This window comes from Corvus hawaiiensis, chromosome 19, assembly GCF_020740725.1.
Source record: "Corvus hawaiiensis isolate bCorHaw1 chromosome 19, bCorHaw1.pri.cur, whole genome shotgun sequence".
NCBI lineage: Eukaryota > Metazoa > Chordata > Aves > Passeriformes > Corvidae > Corvus > Corvus hawaiiensis.
The window spans coordinates 12,746,075-12,757,270 of NC_063231.1; the positions used below are offsets into that span (position 1 = coordinate 12,746,075).

At 54.3% G+C, this 11,196-nt stretch overlaps 5 long non-coding RNA genes across 6 annotated transcripts; all 5 read left to right on the plus strand.

The window, feature by feature from the left end:
- Nucleotides 1–203: 203 nt before the first annotated feature.
- On the plus strand, nucleotides 204–741 carry LOC125335623. Its single transcript, XR_007207503.1, has 3 exons — nucleotides 204–322; nucleotides 445–486; nucleotides 581–741. It is a non-coding gene; the product is annotated as an uncharacterized LOC125335623 (long non-coding RNA).
- A 2,257-nt stretch (nucleotides 742–2,998) lies between these two features.
- LOC125335964 lies at nucleotides 2,999–3,826 on the plus strand. The gene is made up of 3 exons (XR_007207599.1): nucleotides 2,999–3,114; nucleotides 3,209–3,527; nucleotides 3,609–3,826. It is a non-coding gene; the product is annotated as an uncharacterized LOC125335964 (long non-coding RNA).
- A 1,379-nt stretch (nucleotides 3,827–5,205) lies between these two features.
- LOC125335611 lies at nucleotides 5,206–6,129 on the plus strand. The gene is made up of 3 exons (XR_007207499.1): nucleotides 5,206–5,226; nucleotides 5,313–5,405; nucleotides 5,953–6,129. It is a non-coding gene; the product is annotated as an uncharacterized LOC125335611 (long non-coding RNA).
- Nucleotides 6,130–7,314: 1,185 nt separating this feature from the next.
- On the plus strand, nucleotides 7,315–8,142 carry LOC125335817. Of its 2 annotated transcripts, XR_007207555.1 has the most exons (4): nucleotides 7,315–7,430; nucleotides 7,525–7,580; nucleotides 7,764–7,843; nucleotides 7,925–8,142. It is a non-coding gene; the product is annotated as an uncharacterized LOC125335817 (long non-coding RNA). The 2 variants fall into 2 exon arrangements; XR_007207554.1 differs by having other exon boundaries at nucleotides 7,525–7,843.
- Nucleotides 8,143–9,521: 1,379 nt separating this feature from the next.
- Nucleotides 9,522–10,445, plus strand: LOC125335818. Its single transcript, XR_007207556.1, has 3 exons — nucleotides 9,522–9,542; nucleotides 9,629–9,721; nucleotides 10,269–10,445. It is a non-coding gene; the product is annotated as an uncharacterized LOC125335818 (long non-coding RNA).
- The last annotated feature ends 751 nt before the right edge of the window (nucleotides 10,446–11,196 follow it).

Consider the following 11,196-nt stretch of genomic DNA (forward strand, 5'->3'; position numbering starts at 1 on the left):
CCCCATTGTTTGGCTCTTTGTTTCATTAGAAGATGCGAAGCGCTTGGTACGGCCGGGTACTGGTACCGGGGGCACCATGAGCCAGATGAGTATTGGTGACTGAGGTGAGTATTGATTCCAGCACAGAGCTGGATGTTACTGGAGTTTTAATGTGTTAGTAATAAAACTATAAACATCCTTTGTTTTTTTGTGTTTTACAGGTGGTCTGAAGCATTCCAACCGCTGGTCCAATATGACAGAGGCCCTTGTGGAAAGAGGTCACGGTCAAGCGGTTTCAGATGGAAACTAATCCGGCAATGCCATGCTTTCGGACCCTATGTCGGTACATGCCTTTCCGTTTTGTTTTGCCCTGTCTCCCCCGGGAAGGTCCATTGTCATTCAGCTTTTCAGGGGAGGTGTAAACAGTGGCTATGTCACCAGATTGTTCTTTGTCTTAATTTTTAGGAAGTAAAGCCAGGTATCACCAATCAATGTCAAATGAGTGAGGTGAGCAGTGACCGGTGGACAGAACCAGTTGTTATTGCATGGTTGCCACGTTCTGGTGCAGCTCTAAGCATCCGTTGTTGTTTGTATGTTTAAGGTGGTCCACTTTTTTATGCCAAATCGCCTCGCCTACCGGCTGATGGACCCGGCTCGCCGCCATCGTGAGCCTGTTGGAAGTATCACGGGACTCTGTGACGGAGCCTTGACCTTTTCCATTTGAAGGTGCCCTCCACGTTGAATTTGGCAATGGCTGAGGATTTGCGGCAAGTTGGGGGAGGGGGGGAGGAGGGGTGAGGGTCCCCTCAAGTTTCAGCCATGCCACGTGGCCTTGTCTCCTCTTATCTCAGCTATGCCCTGTGACGGCGGCGTCAGACTGGGAGTGCGGCTGGAGCATGTGGCCCGAGGGCCCTGGCCATTTTAGGAGATGGTGAGTACAAGAATTGTTGGGTTTTGGCCGGTGTGCCACTAAGTTCACGCCTTGACGTTTGGTTTTCTTTCTTGTGGCCAACTAAGAGACAACAGCCTGGCAACGGCTGGAACTTCCCAGATGGCGAGGTGGCCTTCTTTCACACCTGATGCAGATTTGCATCCCTGGACAGCCGAGAGGTAAGTGGAGGGCTACGCCTCACAGAGGGGATGAGAGCGATGTGCCGGGTCAGGACTCGTCGGAGGGATTTTTGAATTAGCTCTGGAGACGGGGACGTCCAAGGAAGGGCCTCTTTAGGCCACGTATAGGGAAAGTCTCATTTTGGATCACAATGCTGAGGCACGTAGGACAGAACAGTCCTGGTGCGCCTTGTGTCGCTCGTCTGTCGTGTGTTCTGCGTCTTTTGGGCTTCTCGCGTCGTGTGTCTTTTTCCTTAGCCCTTAGAGGTGCTGGCGGCCATCCTTCCCACTGGGAGTTTCTCTCCGTGTTGCACCCCCTTGTTTGTCACGTCCCGTGTCACAGGGGCCAGCGTGGGTTTGGCCCGGAGCTGCTCTGCCCTGCTGCATAGCCTGGCATTATAGGTGCGATAGGGCAAAGCCCGGGGACTTGAAATTTGTTGTGTAGGCTGTAGTTGCCGTCTAGATGGTATTCTTAGATTGACACAAGGTGCCTGTAGCCTTTAAGTTCTCATGCAGCACTTTGACTTTTGTCATCGCTGTCTTTCAGACGCAGATCGATTCTATCTGTGGTGGAGCGCTCCATAGTAGGTGAGGGGGTTCCCACAGGAAGGTGAGTTGCCGTTTGTGTTTGCAGGGCAAGTGTAACAGGGTGGCTCTGTTCCACTGTTGTTCTGTCCTCGTTTTTAGGAGGTAAAGCCGGATCTCAGCAGTCAATGTCAAGTGAGCGAGGTAAGCAGTGACCGCTGAAAAGAAAAAGTTGTTCTTGCTTGGGTGCCAAGTTCTGGTGCAGCCCTTAGCGTCCATTGTCATTTGTGCGTTTTAGGCGGTCCACTTGCGTTACGCCGAACCCCCTCGCAGAACGGCCGACGGACCCGGCTCGCCGCCCTCGTGACCCCTCCGCAAGTATCGCAAAGCTCTGCGATGAAGCCTTGACCTTTTCCACGTGACGGTGCCGTCCGGGTAGCCTTCGGCAACGGCCGAGGAGTTGCGGCGAGTCGGGGAGGGAGGGAGGAGCGAGGGTCCACTCGAGTTTCAGCAATGCCACATGGCCTGTCTCCTCGTAGCTCAGGTATAGCCTGCGACGGTGGCGTCAGCCTCGGAGCGCGGCCGAAGCGTGCGGCCCGAGGACCCCGGCCATCTTAGGAGATGGTGAGTACAAGAATTGTAGTGGCCCACGTCCCGCTAAGTTCAGGCCTCGACGTTTGGTTTTTTTTTATCGTAGCCGACTAAGAGACGACAGCCCGATGACGGCAGGCGCTTCCCAGACGGTGAGCAGCCTTCTTTTGCACCTGAGGAGGATTCGCATCCCTGGATGTCCGAGAGATAAGTTGAGGGGATGCAAGCGGGGTGTCGGGTCGGGGCTCGCCGGGAGGGAATATTGAGTCAGCTTCAGAGATGGGGATGTCTAAGAAGGGGCCCCTTTAGGGCCCCTAAAGGGCAAGTCTCCCTTTCGATCACAGCGCTGAGGCGTGCCAGGCAGAGCAGTCCCAGTGCACGTTGTGCAGCTTGTCTATTGTGTGTTCTGTCTCTACTGGGTGTCTCGTGTCTTCTGCTTTAGCCCTTTGATGTGCCTGCGGTCATTCTTCTCACCAAGGGTTTTCTCTCCTTGTTGCTTCCCCGCATTTGTCATCTGCTGTATCACGGGTGCCTGTGTGGGTTTTCTCTGGAGCTGCTCTGCCCTGCTGCACCGTCTGGCGTATAGGTGTAATAGGACAGGGCCCGGGGACTTGAAGTTTGTAATGTAGGGTGTAGTTTGACCTCAAGGTGGTATTCCTAGATTGACACAGGATGGCTGGAGCTATTAAGATCCTATGCATCACTTTGATTTTTGTCATCACTTTCTTTCAGATGCAGACAGATTAAATCCGTGGCAGAGCACCCCACACCGGGTGAGGGGGTTCCCGCAGGAAGGTGAGTTGCCGTTTGTGTTTGCAGGGCAAGTGTAAATGGTGGCTACGTTACAGCATTGTTCTTTGTTTTTAGGAGGTCAAGCCGGATCGCAGCAGTCAAAATGAAGCGAGCAAGGTAAGCGGTGAGAGGTGGAAAGAAAAAGTTGTCATTCCTTGGGTGTCAAGTTCTGGTACAGCTCTAAGCATCCGTTGTCATTTGTGTGTTTTAGGTGGTCTGCTTGTATTCTCCGAGGCTCCTTGCTGCCAGACCTGCCTTGCCACCCTTGTGAGCCCTCTGAAAATATTATGGGACTATTCGACCAAGCCTTCACCTTTTCCGTTCGAAGGGTCTTTCTGAGCAGCCTTTGGCAACGGCTGGGGAGTTGCATCGAGTCAGGGAGGGGGAGGAGGAGTGAGGGTCTGCTCAAGTCTCAGCAATGTCGCATCACCTTGTCTCCTCCTAATCCAGGTATACCTTGCAATGACAGTGTCAGTATCGGAGCGTGGCCAAAGCGTACGGTCCGAGGACCCTGGCCCTATTAGGAGACGGTGAGTAGCGGAATTGTCGGGTTTTGGCTGAGGTGCCACTAAGTTCACGCACTGATGTTTGTTCGGTTTTCTTTGCGGTAGCCGACTAAGAGAGAACAGCCCGGTGACAGCAGGAGCTTCTCGGATGGCGAGGCGGCCTTCTTTTGTGCCCGAGGCAGACGTCTGAGAGATAAGTCAAGGCTTGTGACCCACAGATGGGCTGACAGCAGAGTGTTGAGTTGGGACTCGCCAGGAGGGATTTTTGAGTCAGATTTGGAGGTGGGGATACCCAAGAAGGGGACCCTTAGGCCAACATAAAGGGAAAATCTTGATCACAATGCCAAGGTGTGCAGGGCAGAGCAGTCCTGGTGCACGTCACTTGTCTATTGTGTGTTCTCTGTCTTTTGGGCATCTCGTGTCACAGGTCTTTTGTCTTAGCCCTCTGAGCTGCTTATTGCAAATGCTGGGCGTTATTCTTAGCATCTCTTCTCTTGGTGTTCCTCAGTGTGGTGCTGATACCATCGATCCTTTGACTCTTGAGCTTGGAACTTCATCAGAATTGCGTCTCTTTAGCAATGTTGAGTCGGGTGTCTTTTCAGGTCTTGTTCTGAGCTGCATCGACAGCTGTGCACCACAATGACCCATTACAGGGGATGAGGACTTGTAAGAATGCGAAGACAGCTAGAGGATTCTGCCCATACAATTCTCGGGCATCCATCTTTGGGGTTCTTGGATTAAGTCTTTCTGTTAGCGTCCTCTTCTGCCAGGGTTCTTGGAGCCTAGTCGGCTCACCGCCGGTCTCGCCTAGGTCATCTCATTCCTCATTCTCTTGGTCCTTGTGCTCATCTAGCCCAGAGTTTTCTCTCCTCGTAGCGTCCCCTTGTTTGTCATCTCCTGTGTCACGGCTGCCTGCTTGGGTTTGTCCCGGAGCTGCTCTGCCCTGCTGCATAGCCTGGTGTATGGATGTAATAGGACAAGGCTCGGGGACTTGAAATTTGTAGTGTAGAGTGTAGTTTGGCCTCTAGGTGGCATTCCTAGATTGACACAGGATGGCTGGAGCCTGTTAAGTTCTCATGCAACCCTTTGACTTTTGTCATCACTATCTTTCAGATGCAGACGGATTAAATCCGTGGCAAAGCGCCCCACACCGGGTGAGGGGGTTCCTGCAGGAAGGTCAGTCACCGTTTGTGTTTGTAGGGCAAGGGTAAATGGTGGCTACGTTACAGCATTGGTCTTTGTCTTTATTTTTAGGAGGAAAAGACGGATCTCAGCGGTCCACGTCAAGTGAGCGAGGTAAGCAGCGACGGGTGGAAAGAAAGCGGTTATTGCTCGGGTGCCAAGTTCTGGTGCAGCTCTTAACATCCATTGTCTTTTGTGCGTTTTAGGTGGTCCACTAGTATTACGCCGCCCCCCCCCGTTGCCCCCGGCCCCCCCCCCGTTGCCGACCGGCCGACGGACCCGGCTCGCCGCCCCCGTGAGCTCTCCGCAAGTATTACGGGACTCTGCGATGAAGCCTTGACCTTTTCCACGTGAAGGCAACGGCCGAGGAGTTGCGGCGAGTCCGGGAGGGAGGGAGGAAGCGCCAGGGTCCGCTCAAGTTTCAGCCATGCCGCATCACTTTGTCTCCTCTTAACCCAGGTATGTGCCGCAATGACAGCGTCAGCCTCGGCGCGCAGCCGAAGCGTGCGACCCCCAGGGAGCCTGGCCCTCTTAGGAGATGGTGAGTAGAGGAACTGTCAGGTTCTGGCTGATGTGCCGCTAAGTTCACGCCTTGACGTTTGGTTTTCTTTCTTGTGGCCAACTAAGAGACAACAGCCTGGCAACGGCTGGAACTTCCCAGATGGCGAGGTGGCCTTCTTTCACACCTGATGCAGATTTGCATCCCTGGACAGCCGAGAGGTAAGTGGAGGGCTACGCCTCACAGAGGGGATGAGAGCGATGTGCCGGGTCAGGACTCGTCGGAGGGATTTTTGAATTAGCTCTGGAGACGGGGACGTCCAAGGAAGGGCCCCTTTAGGCCACGTATAGGGAAAGTCTCATTTTGGATCACAATGCTGAGGCACGTAGGACAGAACAGTCCTGGTGCGCCTTGTGTCGCTCGTCTGTCGTGTGTTCTGCGTCTTTTGGGCTTCTCGCGTCGTGTGTCTTTTTCCTTAGCCCTTAGAGGTGCTGGCGGCCATCCTTCCCACTGGGAGTTTCTCTCCGTGTTGCACCCCCTTGTTTGTCACGTCCCGTGTCACAGGGGCCAGCGTGGGTTTGGCCCGGAGCTGCTCTGCCCTGCTGCATAGCCTGGCATTATAGGTGCGATAGGGCAAAGCCCGGGGACTTGAAATTTGTTGTGTAGGCTGTAGTTGCCGTCTAGATGGTATTCTTAGATTGACACAAGGTGCCTGTAGCCTTTAAGTTCTCATGCAGCACTTTGACTTTTGTCATCGCTGTCTTTCAGACGCAGATCGATTCTATCTGTGGTGGAGCGCTCCATAGTAGGTGAGGGGGTTCCCACAGGAAGGTGAGTTGCCGTTTGTGTTTGCAGGGCAAGTGTAACAGGGTGGCTCTGTTCCACTGTTGTTCTGTCCTCGTTTTTAGGAGGTAAAGCCGGATCTCAGCAGTCAATGTCAAGTGAGCGAGGTAAGCAGTGACCGCTGAAAAGAAAAAGTTGTTCTTGCTTGGGTGCCAAGTTCTGGTGCAGCCCTTAGCGTCCATTGTCATTTGTGCGTTTTAGGCGGTCCACTTGCGTTACGCCGAACCCCCTCGCAGAACGGCCGACGGACCCGGCTCGCCGCCCTCGTGACCCCTCCGCAAGTATCGCAAAGCTCTGCGATGAAGCCTTGACCTTTTCCACGTGACGGTGCCGTCCGGGTAGCCTTCGGCAACGGCCGAGGAGTTGCGGCGAGTCGGGGAGGGAGGGAGGAGCGAGGGTCCACTCGAGTTTCAGCAATGCCACATGGCCTGTCTCCTCGTAGCTCAGGTATAGCCTGCGACGGTGGCGTCAGCCTCGGAGCGCGGCCGAAGCGTGCGGCCCGAGGACCCCGGCCATCTTAGGAGATGGTGAGTACAAGAATTGTAGTGGCCCACGTCCCGCTAAGTTCAGGCCTCGACGTTTGGTTTTTTTTTATCGTAGCCGACTAAGAGACGACAGCCCGATGACGGCAGGCGCTTCCCAGACGGTGAGCAGCCTTCTTTTGCACCTGAGGAGGATTCGCATCCCTGGATGTCCGAGAGATAAGTTGAGGGGATGCAAGCGGGGTGTCGGGTCGGGGCTCGCCGGGAGGGAATATTGAGTCAGCTTCAGAGATGGGGATGTCTAAGAAGGGGCCCCTTTAGGGCCCCTAAAGGGCAAGTCTCCCTTTCGATCACAGCGCTGAGGCGTGCCAGGCAGAGCAGTCCCAGTGCACGTTGTGCAGCTTGTCTATTGTGTGTTCTGTCTCTACTGGGTGTCTCGTGTCTTCTGCTTTAGCCCTTTGATGTGCCTGCGGTCATTCTTCTCACCAAGGGTTTTCTCTCCTTGTTGCTTCCCCGCATTTGTCATCTGCTGTATCACGGGTGCCTGTGTGGGTTTTCTCTGGAGCTGCTCTGCCCTGCTGCACCGTCTGGCGTATAGGTGTAATAGGACAGGGCCCGGGGACTTGAAGTTTGTAATGTAGGGTGTAGTTTGACCTCAAGGTGGTATTCCTAGATTGACACAGGATGGCTGGAGCTATTAAGATCCTATGCATCACTTTGATTTTTGTCATCACTTTCTTTCAGATGCAGACAGATTAAATCCGTGGCAGAGCACCCCACACCGGGTGAGGGGGTTCCCGCAGGAAGGTGAGTTGCCGTTTGTGTTTGCAGGGCAAGTGTAAATGGTGGCTACGTTACAGCATTGTTCTTTGTTTTTAGGAGGTCAAGCCGGATCGCAGCAGTCAAAATGAAGCGAGCAAGGTAAGCGGTGAGAGGTGGAAAGAAAAAGTTGTCATTCCTTGGGTGTCAAGTTCTGGTACAGCTCTAAGCATCCGTTGTCATTTGTGTGTTTTAGGTGGTCTGCTTGTATTCTCCGAGGCTCCTTGCTGCCAGACCTGCCTTGCCACCCTTGTGAGCCCTCTGAAAATATTATGGGACTATTCGACCAAGCCTTCACCTTTTCCGTTCGAAGGGTCTTTCTGAGCAGCCTTTGGCAACGGCTGGGGAGTTGCATCGAGTCAGGGAGGGGGAGGAGGAGTGAGGGTCTGCTCAAGTCTCAGCAATGTCGCATCACCTTGTCTCCTCCTAATCCAGGTATACCTTGCAATGACAGTGTCAGTATCGGAGCGTGGCCAAAGCGTACGGTCCGAGGACCCTGGCCCTATTAGGAGACGGTGAGTAGCGGAATTGTCGGGTTTTGGCTGAGGTGCCACTAAGTTCACGCACTGATGTTTGTTCGGTTTTCTTTGCGGTAGCCGACTAAGAGAGAACAGCCCGGTGACAGCAGGAGCTTCTCGGATGGCGAGGCGGCCTTCTTTTGTGCCCGAGGCAGACGTCTGAGAGATAAGTCAAGGCTTGTGACCCACAGATGGGCTGACAGCAGAGTGTTGAGTTGGGACTCGCCAGGAGGGATTTTTGAGTCAGATTTGGAGGTGGGGATACCCAAGAAGGGGACCCTTAGGCCAACATAAAGGGAAAATCTTGATCACAATGCCAAGGTGTGCAGGGCAGAGCAGTCCTGGTGCACGTCACTTGTCTATTGTGTGTTCTCTGTCTTTTGGGCATCTCGTGTCACAGGTCTTTTGTCTTAGCCCTCTGAGCTGCTTATTGCAAATGCTGGGCGTTATTCTTAGCATCTCTTCTCTTGGTGTTCCTCAGTGTGGTGCTGATACCATCGATCCTTTGACTCTTGAGCTTGGAACTTCATCAGAATTGCGTCTCTTTAGCAATGTTGAGTCGGGTGTCTTTTCAGGTCTTGTTCTGAGCTGCATCGACAGCTGTGCACCACAATGACCCATTACAGGGGATGAGGACTTGTAAGAATGCGAAGACAGCTAGAGGATTCTGCCCATACAATTCTCGGGCATCCATCTTTGGGGTTCTTGGATTAAGTCTTTCTGTTAGCGTCCTCTTCTGCCAGGGTTCTTGGAGCCTAGTCGGCTCACCGCCGGTCTCGCCTAGGTCATCTCATTCCTCATTCTCTTGGTCCTTGTGCTCATCTAGCCCAGAGTTTTCTCTCCTCGTAGCGTCCCCTTGTTTGTCATCTCCTGTGTCACGGCTGCCTGCTTGGGTTTGTCCCGGAGCTGCTCTGCCCTGCTGCATAGCCTGGTGTATGGATGTAATAGGACAAGGCTCGGGGACTTGAAATTTGTAGTGTAGAGTGTAGTTTGGCCTCTAGGTGGCATTCCTAGATTGACACAGGATGGCTGGAGCCTGTTAAGTTCTCATGCAACCCTTTGACTTTTGTCATCACTATCTTTCAGATGCAGACGGATTAAATCCGTGGCAAAGCGCCCCACACCGGGTGAGGGGGTTCCTGCAGGAAGGTCAGTCACCGTTTGTGTTTGTAGGGCAAGGGTAAATGGTGGCTACGTTACAGCATTGGTCTTTGTCTTTATTTTTAGGAGGAAAAGACGGATCTCAGCGGTCCACGTCAAGTGAGCGAGGTAAGCAGCGACGGGTGGAAAGAAAGCGGTTATTGCTCGGGTGCCAAGTTCTGGTGCAGCTCTTAACATCCATTGTCTTTTGTGCGTTTTAGGTGGTCCACTAGTATTACGCCGCCCCCCCCCCGTTGCCCCCGGCCCCCCCCCGTTGCCGACCGGCCGACGGACCCGGCTCGCCGCCCCCGTGAGCTCTCCGCAAGTATTACGGGACTCTGCGATGAAGCCTTGACCTTTTCCACGTGAAGGCAACGGCCGAGGAGTTGCGGCGAGTCCGGGAGGGAGGGAGGAAGCGCCAGGGTCCGCTCAAGTTTCAGCCATGCCGCATCACTTTGTCTCCTCTTAACCCAGGTATGTGCCGCAATGACAGCGTCAGCCTCGGCGCGCAGCCGAAGCGTGCGACCCCCAGGGAGCCTGGCCCTCTTAGGAGATGGTGAGTAGAGGAACTGTCAGGTTCTGGCTGATGTGCCGCTAAGTTCACGCCTTGACGTTTGGTTTTCTTTCTTGTGGCCAACTAAGAGACAACAGCCTGGCAACGGCTGGAACTTCCCAGATGGCGAGGTGGCCTTCTTTCACACCTGATGCAGATTTGCATCCCTGGACAGCCGAGAGGTAAGTGGAGGGCTACGCCTCACAGAGGGGATGAGAGCGATGTGCCGGGTCAGGACTCGTCGGAGGGATTTTTGAATTAGCTCTGGAGACGGGGACGTCCAAGGAAGGGCCCCTTTAGGCCACGTATAGGGAAAGTCTCATTTTGGATCACAATGCTGAGGCACGTAGGACAGAACAGTCCTGGTGCGCCTTGTGTCGCTCGTCTGTCGTGTGTTCTGCGTCTTTTGGGCTTCTCGCGTCGTGTGTCTTTTTCCTTAGCCCTTAGAGGTGCTGGCGGCCATCCTTCCCACTGGGAGTTTCTCTCCGTGTTGCACCCCCTTGTTTGTCACGTCCCGTGTCACAGGGGCCAGCGTGGGTTTGGCCCGGAGCTGCTCTGCCCTGCTGCATAGCCTGGCATTATAGGTGCGATAGGGCAAAGCCCGGGGACTTGAAATTTGTTGTGTAGGCTGTAGTTGCCGTCTAGATGGTATTCTTAGATTGACACAAGGTGCCTGTAGCCTTTAAGTTCTCATGCAGCACTTTGACTTTTGTCATCGCTGTCTTTCAGACGCAGATCGATTCTATCTGTGGTGGAGCGCTCCATAGTAGGTGAGGGGGTTCCCACAGGAAGGTGAGTTGCCGTTTGTGTTTGCAGGGCAAGTGTAACAGGGTGGCTCTGTTCCACTGTTGTTCTGTCCTCGTTTTTAGGAGGTAAAGCCGGATCTCAGCAGTCAATGTCAAGTGAGCGAGGTAAGCAGTGACCGCTGAAAAGAAAAAGTTGTTCTTGCTTGGGTGCCAAGTTCTGGTGCAGCCCTTAGCGTCCATTGTCATTTGTGCGTTTTAGGCGGTCCACTTGCGTTACGCCGAACCCCCTCGCAGAACGGCCGACGGACCCGGCTCGCCGCCCTCGTGACCCCTCCGCAAGTATCGCAAAGCTCTGCGATGAAGCCTTGACCTTTTCCACGTGACGGTGCCGTCCGGGTAGCCTTCGGCAACGGCCGAGGAGTTGCGGCGAGTCGGGGAGGGAGGGAGGAGCGAGGGTCCACTCGGGTTTCAGCAATGCCACATGGCCTGTCTCCTCGTAGCTCAGGTATAGCCTGCGACGGTGGCGTCAGCCTCGGAGCGCGGCCGAAGCGTGCGGCCCGAGGACCCCGGCCATCTTAGGAGATGGTGAGTACAAGAATTGTAGTGGCCCACGTCCCGCTAAGTTCAGGCCTCGACGTTTGGTTTTTTTTTTATCGTAGCCGACTAAGAGACGACAGCCCGATGACGGCAGGCGCTTCCCAGACGGTGAGCAGCCTTCTTTTGCACCTGAGGAGGATTCGCATCCCTGGATGTCCGAGAGATAAGTTGAGGGGATGCAAGCGGGGTGTCGGGTCGGGGCTCGCCGGGAGGGAATATTGAGTCAGCTTCAGAGATGGGGATGTCTAAGAAGGGGCCCCTTTAGGGCCCCTAAAGGGCAAGTCTCCCTTTCGATCACAGCGCTGAGGCGTGCC